This window comes from Uloborus diversus, chromosome 4 (assembly GCF_026930045.1).
Source record: "Uloborus diversus isolate 005 chromosome 4, Udiv.v.3.1, whole genome shotgun sequence".
NCBI classification, from domain to species: domain Eukaryota; kingdom Metazoa; phylum Arthropoda; class Arachnida; order Araneae; family Uloboridae; genus Uloborus; species Uloborus diversus.
Window position 1 is genome coordinate 129,427,379 of NC_072734.1, and position 21,694 is coordinate 129,449,072.

The following is a 21,694-nucleotide window of genomic DNA, read 5'->3' on the forward strand; positions in this document are numbered from 1 at the left end:
GCTGTTATTAGGATTTGCGTAGCCTTTACAATACTGCCAGGTTAGGTTCAGGCCAACTATAGTTATTTTTTTACACGCAGTACATATTAGTATAGATTTTGTTCTAAGACAATGGGGTGGTTTTGCTGCAGTTAAAAGTACTACTTTTAGTCATTGAAATGGATAGAATGAGCAAAAAAAAAAAAAAAAAAACCCAGAAAATACTTTCATTTTCCCAACTGTTTTTTTTTTTCAATTAATTTTTTAAATGTCCGATTTTTCAATCAAGGCGTGGTCTTGATGACGTCACAAATGATGCTCTTTGCTGCATCTTTCTACTACGTTCACAAGTTCTGATAATCAGGCAGCGAATTAAATATTGCGCTCTACGCTTGCTATCAACCATATCGTTGCCAATACACTTGAGTAAAGATGCGAATTAAATATTTTGCACTGAGAATGGCAACACTGAATGACATTTCATCATTTGTGATGTCATCGGCAGAAGCCGTAAACAATGAAAGCGCTCCGATTTAAATATATTTTTTTAAATATTAAACATAAACAAATTTATTAAAAAATGGTCAGATCCTATGTTTTTAAGCATACTCTTTCAGAAATAAATACTTTTTAAAATTTTGGAAACGACTCTATTGTTTAAACATTTGAAAATATGTATATGAATTTAAAAAAAGAGGACAAACAGTTTATACTAAATGAGAGAGGAAAAAATGACTATATAGATACAGCTACACAATTTATGTTACACTAGCATTCCCGTACCCGGCATTGCTCGGGTAATGGAATTAGCAGGGGTTAACAGTGCTTGGTGCACCTAGTTTCGAAAATCCCGTATAATAATTACTTATTACCTATAACTTTTTCTAATTTGGGGAGGATCCCGGGACCCCTGGACTCCTTACATATATGCCTTTGTCCTTAACCGATCTTTAACTGTTATTAACGATCCTTTTAAAGTATTGATTATCTTTGCAAACACAGGCCATCCACATTTTATTGATATACCTATGTTTAAGCAAGAACTTCTTTGTATACAGCATTTTTAGTTTTTTTTTCTGGTGCTAAAATTATTAAGCTGCCTGATGAACTGACTTTGGAGCAAGCTACATAACATTGGCCGTGTGAAAAAAAATGTCTTCTCTTAAATCGATCCCTGCTACTTTTAATGTATGTCCTTGTGACTTATTAATGGTTATTGCAAAGCAAACTTTAACAGGAAACTGCACTCTTCTAAATTCAAAAAGATAGTCGCCTGTAATGATGTTCTTAAAAACTTAGTTTCTAGTTTAGAAAAAATGAAAGCAATAGACAGAAACATTATGATTTGACTTGAGAAAAGCCTCGAAGAACCACGTGAGAAACGAAAACAATATCAAATTTATAGTTCGCTATCAACCAAAAGTTGAGATGAAGTACTGAATAATGATTTGAATGGAGAAAAGCCTTCGAAAATAAGGGATTTGAATTCAATGACAGGTTTTCATTTCGCAGAAATTAAGAGGTTTTAATTAATTTCTCCTGAACTAATTGAGATATCAAAAAATCCTTTCTTAGTGGTTACTTTCGTAATCATGCGGACATGCCTGCCAAATTTCAAGTCTGAAGCTTCAGCGGTTTCGGCTGTGCGTTGATATATATATATATATATATATATATATATATATATATATATATATATATATATATATATATATATATATATATATATATATATTATCTCAGGACATTGATTTTTATATATTAAGATAAAGCGAAATTAGGCTAGTTAAATAGTTAAATTAACAAAATGGTGCTCAATAAAAATTTAACACTCAGATCATTATGGAAATTATTTAAGTCTTAGATTTAAATATTATAACGAGAAGCCGTCTGGCAAATGAGAGGGAGAACTGAAACCACAGCTTCACTTATATAACTTTTAAATGAGGTGGAAACGATGTGTTTATTTCATGAACGTGTGCTGCGCGCAAAGTACCCTAATTAATTAAAACAGTAAAGTAACAAAAATTTTACTTTGGTATGCCCAACGCAAATGCCTATTAATTCTGTAAATTTAATTTACCTAGGTCTCTTTGTTACTAAAATAGTCAGCTGTAGGGCATAATTTATTATCAACTAAATTCAATTACAGAAGTAAGTTTTAGTAGAAACTACGGTTAGATTTAAAAGGTCTCCCCCCCCCCCCCCCGAAGAATCCTTTTTTAAAATTCTTTCTTTAATTATAGATGTCCAATAACTTTCACGGTTTCTGAAATTAAATCTTGAATAATGTTTTCTCTCCAGATATTTTTCTAAAGCTATTTATGTGTACAAAAAAATATCTTCAAAAATTGTGCTCACTGTGCAACAAGAAGATTCATCATTGGAAACATTCTTGCATCAGAATTATGCTATTATATAAATTGGTTTTTTCCTCGATGAGAAAAATTTGGAAACAGAAGAGTGATGTTGATTTTTTAAGTCATCAATCAAACCAGCATAAAAAAGATAATTTTTTTGAGAATGTATGCGGTTTTAGAAAAAAAAACGAAAAGGTTATATATTTTTGTTTGCATGTGTTTCGAGCTTAAAGAAAACTAATGCATTGTCACGTTGATTTATACAAATAATTCTTATAATTGTAGGTTTTGATTTTACTAAATTCTATACTATGTTCCCTTTTTTATTTGAGTACAATAATATAGTTTTTATTAACGCAATGAATTATCATTTACATTCTTTTCTCTTTTTTTTAATGTGTTATATCTGAGCCAAACTTACATTATTATAAAGTATTGTAGTTTTAATGATCTAGTTCTAAAATTGAAATAACACACCATTGATTTCGCGACACTCGATACAGTGAAACTTCGGTAACTCGACGCTTGGATAACTCTACTACCCCGGCAACTCGACATTTATTTTTCTTATAGTTAGCCAGTACTAATTTCAATGAGCGAGAACTTTTTAACTTGACACACATTTGCAGAAACCCCTATAAGTCGACATCCAATTGATATTGTAGTCCAATTTTTGTTACCAACATTCTTTCATATTGGCCTCTTCTCAGAATTTTACGCTATGGTTTCTTAGTCAGTCAATCCTTTTCTAGAAAGCTCTTTTAGATAATCTCCATAATTTATTCAGGGAAGTCAGCCAACACACTCTGTGCTGTTAGTGCAATTTTAAAGGCTAGGAAAGGGTAAGATAAATGTAGCCATGGAAGTTCTTTAGAGAAAGAAGGCAGCATGACATGGTTTGCACATGCTGCTCACATGCTCTGCGCATGACTTTTTATCTTTAACAGACCTGACTCACAAGAAGCATTTTCACCTGTTTTCAAAAATTATAGATTTATTTCTCACGAAGTATTTAATTAATATTAGTGATTTTACTACGTACTTTTCAAAAAAAGAAAATGAAAAGAGAACTTATTTGCTGCAATTAATTTTCATAATGTGAATGTTAACATTAGTAAGTAAGTAATACATAAACTCTTTAGGAATTAAAATAACGGAACCTCAGTAAGTTGACAACTGATGAAGTCGACATGTTTACATGTTCCTTTCGGGTGTCGAGTTATTGAGGTTCCACTGTATATGACCTCCAAAAAAGTTAAAGTTTTCGTCAAAAGAATGAAATATTGCCCAGGTGAATTGTTTAAAGTTTTAAAATGTATATCTTCGTTCCATTACTGATGGGGAAAAAAAACCATTATAAAAATGAAACAACAAATCACATATCCCATGATGCTCTGTAAGAAAACACTGAAATGTCACAGATTTTTTTCGAGCAACGTTCCGTGATTCTATGATTTCCATCAGTTTCTTGTGAAAGATAGTATATTTTCGAAAATGTTTTCCGAATCACTACAACTTTCATAAACGCCTTCTCACAACTGCGAAAAGGTGTAGATTTTCAGTGTGGCTTTAGCTGTCAGTGCAAAAATATATTCATCTTCTTTATTAGGTGTTTCGCCTTTAGAGCGGTTTCGGCTCTTCCAAATTGTCTGATGCTTAAATATGGGTGAAATGCAATCTCTAGATATTGTAGCTTTGCAATAATTGCATGAAAATAAGCCGTTTACTATGTGCTTGTCATTTTGCCTTTGATTCGGTATTTGCTTGAAATTATGCGTTCGCTTCGGTCGTATCCGTCTTAAGAGCTTTCCCAAAAAAATCAAGAAGGTGTCAATACAACTTTAAATACATCGAAGCAGTAAGGGCTAAGCCAGAACTACATGCAATATACCAACAGCCCGGTTATTTATCCATAGACTGCAGTTTCGTCCTTGTTTGTGACTCATTAGTCTGGAATAGGAAATAACCGAGCTAAAGGCAGATGTCAACTCATTGAAGCTGAGAGTGCCAACTAATTGGTAGATAAAATAAATTTATAACGACTCTCTCGGTATATTGCTTATCGAAGCTTTATCTAAATACATGAAATACACCGCTAGCTCAGTCATTCCAGCCAAGGACTGCAGTTTCGTGTTTATTAGCACTCATCAGCCCGGCAAAGGAAGCGACTGAGCAGGAGGTGAAAAATCTCTTACGAAGCCAAAGTTTTCCACCTCCTCCTATGCCGTTTTGATGAGTGCTAATAAGCACGAAACTGCAGTTCTTGGCTAGAATGACAGAGCTGGCGGTTTATTTCATGTACTTCTTTCTTAGCCCTTTATTTAAATGTTTCTGATTCATTCCAGAAATATGACTTGCGTTCACTGGGACGTTGCCCGAGTTTTTCGAAAAGATTCCAGATTGATTTCAGAAAGGTTACTGACTTTTTTCTGGACACTTCCTGTTTTATGCTATATATGCAACTGGAAGAAAATTTGCACACTTGCTAATCATTATTTTCCAGGAAAGTTTCAGATTTTGTTTTTTACAGGGTAGGAACAAAATGTTTCCTTCGATGAAAAATGAAGAAACAAATAGCAACGCTGTTACACACAAAATACAAACTAAACTACAGATGCATGTTCTCATATTGCGCCAGCCGACTATTTTATCTTTCGTTAAATATATCTTTTCTACCTTAAGATCACCCCATTTGAATTCGAAATCAGATATAGTAAAACCGCGAAACATGTATCTAAGATTTAAGTCGCATGTTTCTGCCTCTTAGCATTGCAATTTCTTTTGCATGAAAAGGTTTAGGAGAAAAACTATGCAGACCAGACTACAGAACTGCTCATCTTTATTTTTTTCCAAATAAAATAAATAGTTAAACATTTAAATTAACTACTTACATTTCTCTTTTTTAAGATTCTCCAGTGAAAAACTATCAGTTTATTTCAAAATATAATCTTTTCTTTGTTTGTTTGTAAATTATTTTGCTGTTTCTAAGCTTTTAAATTATGTAAAAGGTAGTAGTAAGAAAAGAATTCCTAAAGCCTTTAATAATTAAATAAACTCCAGCGCATGAAAGAACAATCACTAAAGAAAAAAAGGATGCATTTTTGAGATTTTTTTTAAAAGAAAAACGAGAAAATATTCTTAACCGTATCAAGCTTTAAGTTTATCTATGTTTTATGCTTTCACTTTGTTTTTCATCATCCAGCGTTATTTTACTATGTTGCGAAAGAAAAGATATATCAAGGGCCTCTACCGTTAGCTTTTTCTTAAATAAATCAGTAGACATAAGCATTTTCACTATATTGGAAGAAGGTTTTTTCCGTGCCAAAATTTTTTATGAGATATGAATGGATATATTAAAAGAAACATTTCATAAATATTCTTTGTTTTTATATTAACTTCAAATATTCACACTTGACAGTGTTATAATATAAATACAGGGCTCTCATGGGGTTTATTTCAGGATCCCTTACCAGATCATGCTGTGGGGCTTCTAACAGTTTTTTCAAGTTCTTAAATGTGCATATGAAATTTTCATCCAACTTTTCTAAACCGGGCTCCATCTCCGCCCAGGCTCCATTGCTGTTGCCCCTCGCTCTTCCCGCGTAGAGACCCTGAAAATATTAAACTATTTCATTGTGTTTCATCCGACATGGTTGATTCTTTATTTGAAAATGGGGTCGTTTCCAAAATTTTAAAAGTATTTTTTTTTCTAAAAGGCTTAAAAACATAGCTTTTTCATGCTTAAAAACGTAGGATCTGACCAGTTTTTAAATAATTTTACTAAATTTAATATTTTTAAAAAAATCTTTTAATCGGTGCGCTTTTATTGTTTACGTTTCTGCCGATGACATCACAAATGACGAAATGCCTTTTACTGTTGCCATTCACAGAACACAATATTTAATTCACATCTTTACTCACATGTGTTGGCAGCGATATGGTTGATAGTAAGCGTAGAGTGCAATATTTAATTCGCTTCTTTATTATCATTGCGTGGAAACGCTATATATAAAAATGCGCCTAAGTCCATCATTTATGACGTCATAAAGACCACATTTTCAAAATCCGAATAAATCAAATTTAAATAATTTTTAAAAAAATAATTAAAAATTAAGCGTTGGAAAAATGAAAGTTTTTTTTTCTCACTCCATGGTATTTTTTTGCTCATTCTATCAATTTCAGTGACTAAAAGTAGTTGTTGTCTATTGCCAGCTAGGCTGGCAATTTGCTTTGCGCTGCTTTACTTTTCCAACTCTGTACCGTAATTTGGTGTGAAATCCGACTTCCAAAGTACACACATGCCATAGGGACCCGTTTATAGGGTGGGCAACCATTCACAGCATAACAACACATTCACACAAAGGAAGGACAAGGATAGGAGAGAGAATATACATCCATGCCCGAGCCGGGATTCGAACCCGGGACCACCTCATCGCAGTCAGACTTCTCTGACCACTAGACAAAGCGGCAGCGACTTAAAGTAGTACTTTTGACTAAAGGAAACAACCCCATCCCAAATATCTTCGTGCTTGTTTCAAGCTCTATTTCCCACCCATTCTTTAAAAAATTGTTAACATAGGGGAGAGCGGGGTATTTTTTCACAAGTTTAATACGGAAAAATTGGGACTACAGAGGGAACAGCTAACTCAAGCTGCCCAATGTTGCTTCCATCCTGCAGACAGTCCAGACGCGTCGTGAGTCAGTGGGCTTGACTAACAGTGTTTTATTGTTATTTAGCGCTCAAAGTAAAATTGTAGTTGATGCTTGGCATTTTGTTACTCTTCCACTATCAATTGAAGGTATGTAAATATTATTTTATCTCAGTCCTTAGTTAGGAGTAATTAGCTATATATTTATGTATTTGCGTGAAAGTTTAAATTAACATTTAGCTTCTGAAAATGTTAAGAAAAGAAGGCAAATACACACAGGGCACTTTGTCACACGCATGGATACAATGTACAACGTGCAAAGATTGGGTTCACGAGAAATATAGACGTGGCTCCATCTTCTGCGTTAGTGAAAATTGTGACGTAGACGAGGATGACAAAAATTTAAAGTGGCTAAACCTGTATAACTGGGCTATTGAGCAACATTTTTTTTTTTTTTTTTGATTTCATAATTGCAATACATTAGAATATTGTTGATTATGTAGTTAATTACAACTGAAAAATTTCATTTAAGTAATGTAATAAACATAATTGAAAAATACGCTAACGGTTAAACTAATTTTTCCTTTGAAACTTCTTGGGAGAAAGTACACCTTACCCTGTGATACAATACCTTTTCGCAGGCCACTTTGCTACACTTGAAATGCTTAGGGAAAAACAAATTAATATATACTGAGGCATTTTCTAGAAAGCTGATAATTTTACATAACTCGTGAAAAGGTAAGCACCATTTACTAACATATTTGTTTCGGCTGGTAAAAAAATCAAGAGTGAAAATTTTGACAAAGTACCCTGCTCTCCCCGACATACAAACATAAATATAGTTATTTAAAGATTTTCTTCAAGTGTGCTCAGCAGTATATTAGGATTCTTTGAAGATACCACGGGTGTTTTACTTATTCTTTCTAAGTTTTTATACTCAACAGGTTTACTAAAATATCATATATGAGAATTCAACCATCATTCATAAAGCCTAATACACTCAGTTTATCTGCAGATAATGCATTAAGTACCACTCATCTCATCAAAATCTGCAATTCTCTCAAAATCTACAATTTATTTTAACATTTTGATACTAATAGAGCCAAAATGTTAACTAATTGTTGAGCAAGTTACAAGAGGTTGACTTTGGATGTCTCGCACGTGACGCATGCAAAATAAATTAAATTTTGAATAACAAAATTGTGGAGTAAAAATATAACTTTTTCAGGATATCTTTGTATCAACTCTAAAGATTGGAAAATTTGCTTACCTGTTTTTAAAACATTACGAGATATTATGAAATGTTAAAGAAAAAAAAAGGAGTCATTTGTCACGTGACATCTTTCAATGGAGATCATGCGGTAGCGTGAAAATTAATAAAACCGAATAAGCAACAACTGAAAGAACATAAGAAAACATGTTTTTTGACGCATAAGTCATTTTCGCTCTTCCCCCTGCCATCGAAATGTGAGGTCTTAAAGTTAGGCAATCTTTTAAAAAATCGCAAGGTTTAGCTATAAATGGACACTTTAACAGTCGTTGTAGCTCTGTTAACATTAGAAGACTAGAAAATTGCCCGTCATGGTATGACTGGTGAAAATTGTTTCTACATTTGAACGAAGCAGTTGCCTGTTTGGGGACAGTTTGATAGTTGAAATTTAAACGTAACTTTAGTGGATTAACCATAGACTAATAATAAGAATAGACCGAGCTATGGCAACCCTTTGCTGCTCGTGAACCAAACCATGTGACTAGTAGATATCCTAGCAACAGCGGGCGTTGATCGTAGCAGACGATCAACGCCCGCGAGAAATAAAATAAATAGAATTGATGGAACGCGGAATAATGATCTTTTAATGGAGTCCGATTTGTAAATTTGTTATTCTAAGTTGTAAATATTTTGTTAATATAGTGAGTTTTTCGTTTAGATAGTATTGTGCATTTTCTTTAGTCAATTTCAATAACTCTCTCAGCAATTAAAGATGCAAGCGCTCAAATAGAATTGGCAAACAATAAGATTTTTACCTATAATTTCAATTTAAGATTCCGATTAGTACATTTTTGCGTTAACGCAAAACGTTTACTCCATTACGTTCACGCCAACGCTGACGTAGCAGTTCCAAATGAAATAAAAGTTACTGAAAACTGTGATCAAAAACTAATTACTAATGTCAAAATAATTCATAACTAAAAGAAAAACAGTTCAATCTCTGCACTTGGAAAAAAATTATAATGAAAACACATTACTTAAAATACATGTCGAGTGCCAAACTATAGATAATGTCGCCATCTACCAACCATGCTGCCAAAGTTTTCGCCAAGCCTTCCACCAGTCACATGATGTATCCATGAACCAATTTTTTCATCAGCAAGTCTGGGAAAGCTCGGTCTACTCTTATTATTAGTCTATGGGATTAACTCTAAACTCCAGTATATTGCGTTTGTTTTGTACACCAGTTTTTCATTTCTTCATTATTCTTAAATGAGTCTTATACCAGTAAAATAGTTAAGTTACCAGACCCAGTTTAGCCTTATCAAAATAAAGCATTTCCCTGCATGTCAAACATTATCAAAAATATTACCAAATTATCATGCCGTGGCGCAAGGTTCAAAGTTGGCAACGTCAGCGGTACTCAGTAAGTGAGTTCGCTATCTTAATACAATTATGCATTCGAAAGATTGTGAGGATGTTTGTTACTTTTACACTCAAAAACTACTAAATGGATTTCAAAGAAACTTTACGACAATATAGCTTACACATCAGAACAACGCATAGGGTAGTTTTTGTCCCGTTATGGGGGGAAACCTCCATAGGATGGCGTTAAAACACAACTTTCCCGTTAATTCTGTTAATTTGGGGGTAAAAAAATAGCTGCACATATTAACACGTACATGACCATTGAAAAACCTGATTTTTTCTGATGAAGATGGCATCAGTTCGAGATTTCTAAGTAGAATAAAAAACAAATTATAAGTTTTTCAGTTTCATTTTCGAAGCCTTTTATCAACCCAATTCAATACTTAGTGTATCATCTCAACTCCCTGTTGATAGCTTGAATATCTGTATTGTTGAATATTTTTGCTTTTCGTCTAACTGTAGAAGGCTCTTCTCAAGTTAAATCATAACATAACGTTTTGGCACGAGATTGGCAAATAATAAATGGATTTGTCCAATTCGCAACTCCAGCGCTTGAATACGCTACCTTGCGGATATTTACAAAACTGTCGAAAAAACTAAAACATTGCGTTCCACGTGTTCATTTTGGGAAAAACAAACAATTTGTTATGTGTATTTTTTTTTTTTCATTTGCGTAACTCATCATTTGGAATCGTCATCCGCAACAGCGTAACATCAAAAATATATGATATAAACTATGAGAACACATTTTATTTATCTTGTTCTGAGTGAATTTGAATAAATATCAGTTTTTCAATTCGATGAAAACAAGAAGTTCTGTCTAGAACTAGACGAGCCTACTTTCCCGTATACCCATACTACTTTCTAGTACCTGATAAATATTCTCAAAAATAGCTAAAGTTGCAAATTTTTTCAAACATATTTTTAAAATACTTTAAGCTGATTTCTAGGAATAAAATATTCCTCACTCATCTAAAAAAAATTAGATGCGTAAAAAAAAAAAGAAAAAAAAGGCGAACAAATAAAATAGCAGCAACTTTTAAACAAAGCAGCTAATACACTTTTTTCCATTAAAAAAAATCTTTAACAGCTTTCAAAACGAAAAAATAGTAATTAAAATTAATAAGCTCATTAAAATAAATACATCATATAAAAAAATCGTCTTTTTCGCCAAAACCTTTTTTTAAATGAATTAATGCACTTACCAAAAAAAAAAAAAAAACAATAAAATATCAACTTAAAAAAATAATTTTCATTGTCAAAAAAAAAAAAAAAAATCGTCTGCGCATATCTATCGTCATGCAGAAACATAAATGACTTCGAGTTTATTCGCCAAAAACTGAGCACCTAAATTGAAACTTTAGCGTAAAAATAAGAACAAGTCATATCAACAATAAGTATTTCACAGTTAAAACCATAGCTGCGGAATCGGAGTCGAAGTCAATCTCATTTTGAGATAAAGGAATCGGAGTCGAATATTTAAGAATCGGAGTCAGTGATTTGTCCTCCGTGTGTAAATTTTTGCCAAAGCTACGAAGTCAGAGTCGAAGTCGGGGAGTCGGAGTCCGATTAATTGTCGGGCACAGAAGTCGGAGTTGGAGTCAAGTGCCCCTAAATTCTCGGAGTCGAACTCTGGAGTTTGGCGTCAAGAGTTATTTCCAACAAAATTTGTTTGAAGTAAATCCGCCTTCAAGTACAGAATCTACATTTACTTTCAGTTTCCCCGTAAGCGCTATTTGTTAAGGGATTTGAACTGTTCAAAATTGAACGGAAAATTGTTCAAATCAAAAAGATATTTTACATACAAGTTTTTCATCAAAAGCTTTTTCCTACAAGTTTGTTTGAAGCAAATTCGCCTCACAGTTCGGAATTGCCTTGAATTTCCCCGTAGGCGCTAATGTTAAGTTTTTTTGAACTGTTCAAAATTGAACAAAAAATAATTCAAATCAAAAAGTGAAATATGGGAATGAGGTGTCCTCGCCGAGATCTTTCGAACAAAAAGAAGTTTTTCGAATCGGACTATTCATTCAGAAGTTATTAGGGGGTGGACAGACAGACAGACCGACAGACATTTTTCCCCATCTCAAAACCCTATTTTCCAATTTTTAATTTTTCGATATTTATTTAATTATTTGAATTATTTTTGACATTTTTTTGTTTTTCACGATATTTTTAAGATGCATTGAGCCTTCTTTCATGCTTTTTTCTTCTTTTTCTGACTTTTACTGGGAAAGTAGGCTTAAAAGCGGACAACATTGACTGGACAGTAGGGCCATACTGAAAAATTACTCTTTTCCTTAACCTAATTCCACATAAATGATTTAAATAATCTTTCTTACTACAGCATCCAACTGAAATGGACAGTATACAAATAAATTTTCTTGAAAATATTTATCGCAGAACAGATTGAAAAATCCAGAAAGAACGTTTAGAATTTGAACAATAAAAAATAAAAGTTTGGAATTTTTATCTCTAAAATATCGCGCCAACTTTATTGCTCTTCAAAAGCTGTCATTATCGGTTTAAGAGTTTCGCCAAATATCTGTTTATAGGGTTATGGATTTAAAATTGTGCGAAAGAATAATGTATTTTGATAAAATTTCGCATATCAGTTAAATCATTTCCATGACGAATGAATTAAATGCATGATGATTTCTTTTGATATCCAATCATATAGTCATAGAAATAAATTATCTAGTGTTAAATAGTCATACACGCTGAGTTACGTAGCTGTAAGTTAATAATTAAAATAATGGCAACAGGTTAAAGTTCAAGGCCAAATGTAAAAACTTTACTCATTTCAAAGGGGGATAACTCACGTAGGGGACGGAAACAAAAAATGAAATACGACAAAAACTAATCACTGGAACCATGCTAAAAAGAATATGTAACTGTTGCTGTGTGTTTGAGCACCCTCTATAGATTGCAGCCCCTCAAAAATCGGAAAAATGACGAAAATGACATTTTTAGACCCCTATAAACCAAAAGGGGACGGAATTAAAAATTAAAATTTCCTGGCCAATTGAATATTCCGTTCAAGTAATATACATGTTATACATATTGGTTTTTGTATTTGGTTTGTAAAAAAGATACAGGTCTTTGAAATTAAGCAATTTTGCTAGTCACACACACAATTCATACACTAAAACAGAAATAAAAAAATTCCATCCGAGGACTGCAGTTTCGTGCTTTTTCGCACTCATCAGCCCGGAATAGGAATCACACGAGCTGGTTTTCGCCTCCAGCTCATGTGATTCCTATTCTGGGCTGATGAGTGCTAAAAAGCACGAAACTGCAGTCCTCGGATGGAATAACTGAGCTGGTGGTGTATTTTAAGTGTTTCTGCCTTAGCCCTGGCTTAGGGCAGTAACTTACTACAAAATGAATGAGTAGTTTATACTGCATGGACCAGTATGGATTGACCCTTATGTGAAATTACGAGAAGTCAAATAATTAGATAAACGACTAAATGGTGCAAAAGCAAGTAAAACTAACATTTATTTCAATTAAAAAAATGTACATTTCAGACTGTACTTCATAAACATGCTTTTGAGAAAATGAAACACGAAAGAAATGACTTAAGTTTTGCTAAACTTACAAAATAAAAAGAAGTAACTAATGAAATTTTACCTTAGCTCAAGTTACTCTAGCAACAAAAATACGCTGATACCAATGATTAAAATTTAGTAGCATCTAAAAGGCACTTCAATATGTTACGTAAAAAAAATTGAGTAAATTTAGACCATTCCCTCATCTTCGAAAAAACATCTGAAACAGAGGAAAAAATGATATTTTTAGAAATTGTCGATTTTTTAAAGTAAAATTTCGTCATTAAGAAATTCATAAACAGTTACTAAATTAGAGCAGATAATTAGTTATGGATAGTTTTTCAATCTGAATCATTTTTACTGTTATTTTTTCATTAAAAGAGCTAGAAGAGTGATTTGAAATCTGAAGTAAATTGGCAAAATTTCAATCTTTGGTAATATCTCAGATTCAAAAAAAGATCCGAATAAGTTTTACTTTGCTCTTTCTCAATAGAGAATTTTTTATAGAATGCGGAAATATTTATGTCTTAAGTGTACGTTTATAACTTATGGAGTTATTGAGTCACAAACTGGTAGCAATGGACTCTGAAAATTTAGGCTTAGCGTAAGCATCAATTTCTAATTTCAATAACAAAGCAACAAACAGTTTTCAAACTTCCATATTTTGCATTTCTTCATAGATATGTATGGTTTACCTAAATAAAAATTTTCATTGAAATCTGTGACATGTCAGCCACAGCTGATTTGCTCATTTCGCATGGAATGACCCTAGTTCAAACGTTTTAAATATTAGTAATATAATATGGTTTTGAGTGGTAATTAGACTTATTACCACTCTTTATTGGGCTATTAAATATTTATTAATAATATTAATGCAAATACATTTGCAATGAAAGTATTAAACTGCTTAAAAATGTGTTTTCAAAGTGTTAGGTTTTGAAAACGATATGTCTCTGTATATGATTAAAGAGTCAACAAATTAGGACAAACCGAATAATTTGATATTTAAATTTACTCTTTAACTTCTCTTCTCTGGGAAGAAATTATTTGAATTTCCCTGAAAAATGACTATCGAATCCATTGTTCATCAACAACTCATTTAAAAATAAATGTACACTCAACTTCACTATCCATTCAGTTAAGAGACTGAATGTTAATTTAAAGTTTGCCTTAGAAATTAATCCCAAATTAAAAAGTAATAAGCATATTATCAAGACAGATTCAATGAATTTTTATGCCTCAAAGAAGAATAAGTCTTTTTGAAGTGGGTGGATCTCACATGTTATTCTTTCCAATTAATTTGATATTTAACTGACTGAAAACTGTTAATTTGTTCTGCTCAGACCTTTCTTTTTAATTACACAATAGGTTTATGCTCTAAATGACGCCTCTTCAAGTTGTCATGCCCTTCTTCTTTTTAAGCTGATATAATTGGGAACATATTCTACGTGTGACAATCAAATACATATCCAAAATATTAAGTAATAAAGGTTTCTAAAATTTTACTTTATAATGATAAGGTACTGGATAGAACGGATAAAAGACAATAGGTATTTTTGCAGGAAAAATTTCGTATTTGTAGCAGGCAATCATGATAGTTAAAAATTAAGAAATATAAATTAATACATGAATTGCAACTTTGTAATTAATTGCTCTTCCATGTGTTGTCAAAGTGACGGGATTTTGTTACTTCTAATATTTAATTGTCATTTTTAATATGATTGTTGACATAAAAGCACATGCGCATGCATGTGAAAGGTTAAAAAAAAAATAGTTTCAAAGAAAGCAGTCATTAAAAATACTCTAAAAGGTCATATTTGAACAATTAAACAAATTTTATAGGTTACTAGCTCTAGACTTATAATTCGGCTCTATCGTGTTTCTAGCAATGAGTCGAAAGAATTCATCGCTAGAAACTCATTGACAACGACGCATTAGGACTCATCGCATGGGCAGTATATTTACACACCTAAAAATGTTTTAAAGAGTAAATTGGAAAATTTATAAAAAATAAAATCTTCTAAGAATTGCGTTTTAAAATCCAACTTAAAACTTTCTTTTGTTTTTCTTTACACTCTTTCATTTTTACTTTTATTAACTAAATAAGTTAATACCTTACATGAAATACAGCGTCAACTCAGTCACTGAAATGACTGAGTTCGCGGTGTATTTCATGTATTTCTGCCTTAGCCCTGGCTATAAAGCGGAAACTTACTGAAATTACCATGCCTTGTCTTCAGTCTTCGAGTTAAACTAAACCATTTTTTTGGTAACTCGTCTAGTCAGAGCTAATTCTATAATAACTACCAAATTGTTTGGCACTCTTGGCTTCCTTAAGAGGTTTTCACCCTCTAGCTTAGTCACTTCCTAAGTCGGGCTGATGAGTGCTAATAAGCATGAAACTGCAGTCTTCGTCTGAAACTGACTGAATTGGCGGTGTATTTCATGTATTTCTGCGTTAGCCCTGGCTATAGGGCGGCAACTTACTGAAGTTAATACATTTATTAACTAATAATCTCAAGAAGATAGCGAACTGGGTCAATGAGCTTTTCACCCTCTTCTTGGTTGGTAACACTTAATTTGTTTTGATATAACAATTACACTGCAAAAAATAAACTATTGTTTTTACAGTATAATACTGGCAGCTCACATTCCAAAGAAAAACTGTAAAATTAACAGTTCTAAACTGTAAAATTTGCAGTAATATACTGTCTTATAACAGACTTTTAGTGTGAAATTTACAACGATAAACTGTAAAATTAGCAGCAATATACTGTCTTTTAATGGAAATGCCCTGTGAAATTAACAATGACTTACTGTAAAATTAGCAGTAATATACTGTTTTTTAATGAAACTGCCCTGCAAAATTTACAGTATCAAACTGTAAAATTAGCAGTAATATACTGTTTTATTAATGAATTGGCCTGTAAATTGAACAGAAATAATATGTAAAATTAACAGTAATATACTGCTTTTTAATGAAATTGCCCTGCAAAATTATCAGTAACAAACTGTAAAGTTAGCAGTAATGTGCTGCGAAATCAGTGCACTGCTACGTAAAAACAGTAGTATACGGTTTTATAAATGATTTGTACAGTAAAATTAACAGCAGTAAATTATAAATTAAATAGTTATAAATTTTTATGCAAAAGAGTTTTCTCCGCTATTGTTGTCTCTTCTCACAGCCGAAATCACTGCTTTTACTGCTGAAGAACAGTATAGAAAAGTAAAGCAATTGATTCTGTATGTACGTTAAAAAATCAGCCTACAAACGAAATCTGTTCCTTTTCTAAAGTTTTTCAACAACAAAAATGTTTTAGGCTATGAAAAGCATTTTACATAAAAATAATTAACTGCTGCCAAATATGTTTTATTGATATTAATTTCATTGTACACAAAATAAATCAATGCCCGTCTTTATATTTTATAAACACCTGTTAAAGGAGGAAAAATGGTGCTTTTTCATTTCTACAAAAAACTTTTAGCTTTTATTGCCAACTTAAAAATTTACAAATGGTAGGAAATTGCAAAATATGGTCTGAAGCTTTATTTTAAGAACAATTATAGCCTTTTCATAAAACAAAACTTTTTGATCCATGAAGGTAGTAAAAATCAGAAGTTTTTTTATATGTATAACTGAAAACACTACATCGTATCTTCACTGAAAGTACTTTTTTCACTTTCAGCATTATTGTAATGCTAAAATGAGCAGCATAACGTGGGAAATGTTTTACAGTATGCAATCCATTATACCTTTAATTTTAACTTTATTTTTAACTTTATACATACAATTCCTTGCATTTATTTTCCTTTTCTGGAAAAACAGTTTATTTTCATGGTTTTCTTCTTTTTTTAATGTTATAAGTTGCACTTGTACCTACTTTATTTGAGAAATACTACTAACAAACTAACGTTATTTCACACCATATGTGCAGTATTCAGCATTTAGACTGCACAGAATGGTTTTTATTGTAAACTGAATAGTATTATAGATTAGATAATACTTGATATTATTATCCTTTTAAAGTTTACATAGATGAAAACTAAAAATATGTGACAGTTCAGAATTCCAGAACTACTAAACAAAAACAATTTTTCACTCGGTATAGTAAAATCTGTCAAGTTTATATAAAGTTTAACTTCATATTCTGTTATACTGTTTTCATGAGAAAAAACGAAACATTCACACCATTAAAAATCGCCAAGTTATTTTATTTCGTATACATTACATATAAATACAGATTATTACAGTGAAATTGCAGAAATTCATTTAAAATCGAATGCAAATGCTTTCAAGATCAACATTTTTACATCACGAACTTGATTCTTCTTTGTGACATCTTTGCCGACTTTGGAGCCATCATTAAGCCTTATATTATGAAAGTATCTGTCAAAAAAAAAATTGTTAGAATCTCATTAAATTTGTAAACACCAAAAAACATACATGAAAAAATCAAATTACGTAGGTATAAAAATAAGCCCTAAAATGATAAAATTATGACTCTAAATGATCTGAAATTATGGTTGCCTTGAGAGTTGTTTTTATTTTGAAACCGCTTAACATATATCTAAATTGTAATTGAACCGTTTATTTCAGGAACCAGTTAAGCTCTAAATATGTTGTTTTAAGGAGAAAAAACTGTTTGGCAGCAATTTGAAAATTACGCATTTGTAACGGTGGTTATTAATGTCTAATTAAAGTAGACCTAATCTGGATACTTTACATAGGAACTCAAAAAATAAAAAATAAAGAAAATAATATCTTACATTTTATTTTCCATATAAAGAAATATACTTATACTGGTTTCCAAAGTACAATTAAAAGAAAAATCCTTGTAATTTTCGGTATTTTTGAAGGATTTCGTAATACATATACAAGACTGCATATTACAAGACTGTATAGTACAAGACTGTTGATTAAGAATAATGTTTATTTTTTTCGATCGGATAACTGAAGTGATCGGGAGAATAACTCCTTCTATAAGTCAAGAAATCCAAGTTGTCCAAAATAGGTAAGCTAACATCTTGACCTAAAGAAAAAAATAAAAATGTTTTAAAAATGATAAAACTTGAATCTAGTTTCTTCTTATAATAGGCTTCAAATTATCGGATTACAATATGTTTACTTCAAAACAATAATAAGGATGAGGTAGAGAAATATTTCTTAGGAAATAGAGCAAGGTCGAGCAAGGTTTAGGACAACCAATTGGGAAATATTGGGGTATTCATTTAAAACAATGAATACTCTATCTAGCCTCTTTTAGTACCCCCCCTCCCCCGAGTTGCTATAGTAGCACTGAAGATCGTATATAGATGGTTTTTCTTTCTTTCTTTTTTTTTTTTTGGTAACCCATATTCCTTTTCAACACTTGTTAAACAGCTCGAACTATGTTCAACTGATACCAGCTTCATCTTTTTCTTTGGCAGCTCCCCATCGTTAGAAATCTGAATATAAAACAAAGTGTGACGTAAAGTAATTACTTAGAACTCTGTCTGTATTTAATGTGAAATATTTTGCATAATTATAATTTTTAAAAAAAATTTTTTCATTTATTTTATTCCACAAATGTGTTATTAAATTGTTAAAATTTATTTTTTTTCAGCTTTTTCCTTAAGTACTAAGGAATCACATAAAAGAGTCATTTGAGTTGAAATAAAATAATACCGTAAGAACATTCTATCTTATGCCTTAATATTTAAGCAAATATAAGATCTTTCATTTATATTCTGTGTCTTTCAAAATGGGGACCCCCCTCCCCCAATTTTGAACAGCTATCGATGTCCCCATTTAAACCATAGAAGATTTACACAATTTATCTTAAAGTTTTTCAGAATTTACCTGAAATCTGGAAGAAACAATTCTATATTCCCAAAATCAAGATGGCTTAGTTCAAGTCAATTCAGTAAAAAATGAAAATCGGTCAGAAAAGTTGAAAGTTTTTAACAAAAGAATAAATCGTCAAACATATCAAAAAATAGAGTAAATCTGGTAGTGCCAGTTCCAATCATTAAGAAATCGTAAGTCCACATTTGGCCCGCCGTCCTTGTTGTAAACAATGCTACCCTTCTTGAAAATGATTTGCCAGAAGATCTTTCGATTTTAATAACATGTAAAAAACAAAGAATCAGTGTTCCAAACTTTACTGAAAAATTTGAAAAAAAAAAAAAAAAAAATAAATAAATAAATAAATGTACGTCTAATTTCGCTCTAGCAACAGAAATTTCTATATTCCGGTGATTCTTGAAGTGATAATATTCAACTACCCGTAAAAACTAATATTGAACTACAAATTAAAAAAAACTCAGACTTAAATGAATAGTATGCCCGATCACATTTCAATCAAAACAAAATAAAATTTAGTTTATTTTGTTCCAATCCATAGTTCTTGATTGTAACATAGAACCTGACAAAGAGCCACAAAAATCAGCTTCAGGGGCCCAATATGACACGCAGACCGTAGGATAGGCTTTAGTGGATAAGAACGCTCTAAAACTCAAAAGCATTTGTGATTACAAACTACATCCGTAAACACAAAAATATAAATGAAAAGAGATACTTATAAACTTCCGTTGCCGGCATTCATGTCACTAAGTGAATCATCGCAACATCGTTCAGACTAGGGTCTTCTTTGAAATTCGAAGCGGAACACAACCGCGAACTACCATCTTGATAAAGTGAGACAAACCATTATTCCCTTCAGTTCTGGTCACCAGTTAAGGAAGTTCTTTACATTTGCATACCACTAAACTCAAAAAAATAATATTGCATAAGTGAATAAATTGAAATAAAAAATTCAGGCGGTTAAAATGAAATTTGTAGTTTAAATTTTTTCGAAATACCTAACCGCAACCATATTACCGGGCACAAATTCAAAATGAAATCAAATACAGTTTTATTTTCTCCGTGCGCTGGAGGAAAAGGAACAAAATATTCGCTAGCAAATTTCGCCCTTCTTGGCACGCCAGCACACGGAAAAAAAGAAATACTTTAATACATGAATAAAAAATATACTACAGGCCATCCGTTTGTGTGCGCAAATTATAACTTAAACATAATGGAATAATTGAAACATTAAAAAAAAAACCTCTAAAAAATATGTCATTGCAATTCAAGCTTTACGTAAATTTTCCCTAAAAAAAGGTTTTGTGAAACAATCTGCTAAATTATTTTTAGTTTCAACAGATTTTTTTTCCAAATTCATTTTTATCAATCGAATTCCTTAGGAAATGGTATCCCACATCAATCTGCTTAGTTCTGCAATTTTCCATTGCAAATCTAGAAAAATCGATCGCAACTAGAATGTCACAGTACAGAGTACTATTAATCAATCTAAAATTCTGAACTCTTTTCGTGGCCAATTCATTTAAAATTCTTTTGATCCATATAACTTCCTTAGATTGTTCACTAATTGAAATATACTCCGCTTCCATCGTTGACAGTGCTACGCATTTTTGTTTGAATGTACACCATATTATTTGAACCTATACAAAAACACTAGACCCCCCCCCCCCCCCATCCCTCCCTCCGTCATTGAAATCCGGTCGTCGTGATTCGAGGCGTAATCTGTATCAGAATGACAATAATTTATTCAATTTACAGACAAAATTTAGATTTCAGGGATCGACAAACCCTTCAGCTTGTCTCACAAATCTCCTTTTTTATACCCGCATATATATACGCATTGCAAACATTAGTTTCGAAATGGACCCAATGTAGCTTATACACAAAAATTGAAAAGAAAGCATCAATAAAAAAAAGAAATTGCTGGAGAGATTACTTGCGAAAAGTACCCCCCCCCCCCCAGACCTGGTGGTTACCTAAAATAACCAGTCTGGCCTTGAAGCGCATTTTATGCTTATATGTTCTGCTGTGTTTTGCTAATCTTCACTTTCTGGCGTTCTCAAACTTTGTTTCAAATTTGAAGGAATTACATCTTCGGAAATGTTAGCTTCTAGCTTACCTTGAACTATCCCCCCCCCTATCTTCATCAGAATCTGATACTTTTCGTGAATTATCATCACAAGTGAAATCGAACTATTTTGGGTCATATTCAATGTTATTTTCAGAACAATAAACCTCGGCTTCGCGATTCGGAATTTAGAACCGTCGCGTCGTGTCAATAGAATAGTACATATCCCTGCATTCTCTACTTTGCCTTGGTATTTCTTTAACCAATTTAATTCTCAACATGCTATTTTATGATTTTCAGGATATTCTTCTTCTACTTTAGATTTACTCAGCAGTGAAATAAAACTGTATTCCTTTGTCTCCCATTCCTGCTCCCCCCCCCCCCCCCCGCCTAAAATTTATTTTCATCGAATTTAACATTCAGCGTTTCTGTCACTTCGCGATTTTCGGAATCCCAAATTCTATAACCTTTCGTATGAAACGCATATCCTACCATGACTCCCTCTTTAGCTCTCATACCCAATATGTTTATTTTCTGTTTTGGAAGTCCAATATAAGAAATACAGTCAAAAAAAAACAAGGGAGTTTTTAATAGATGACTTTCTTCTCCG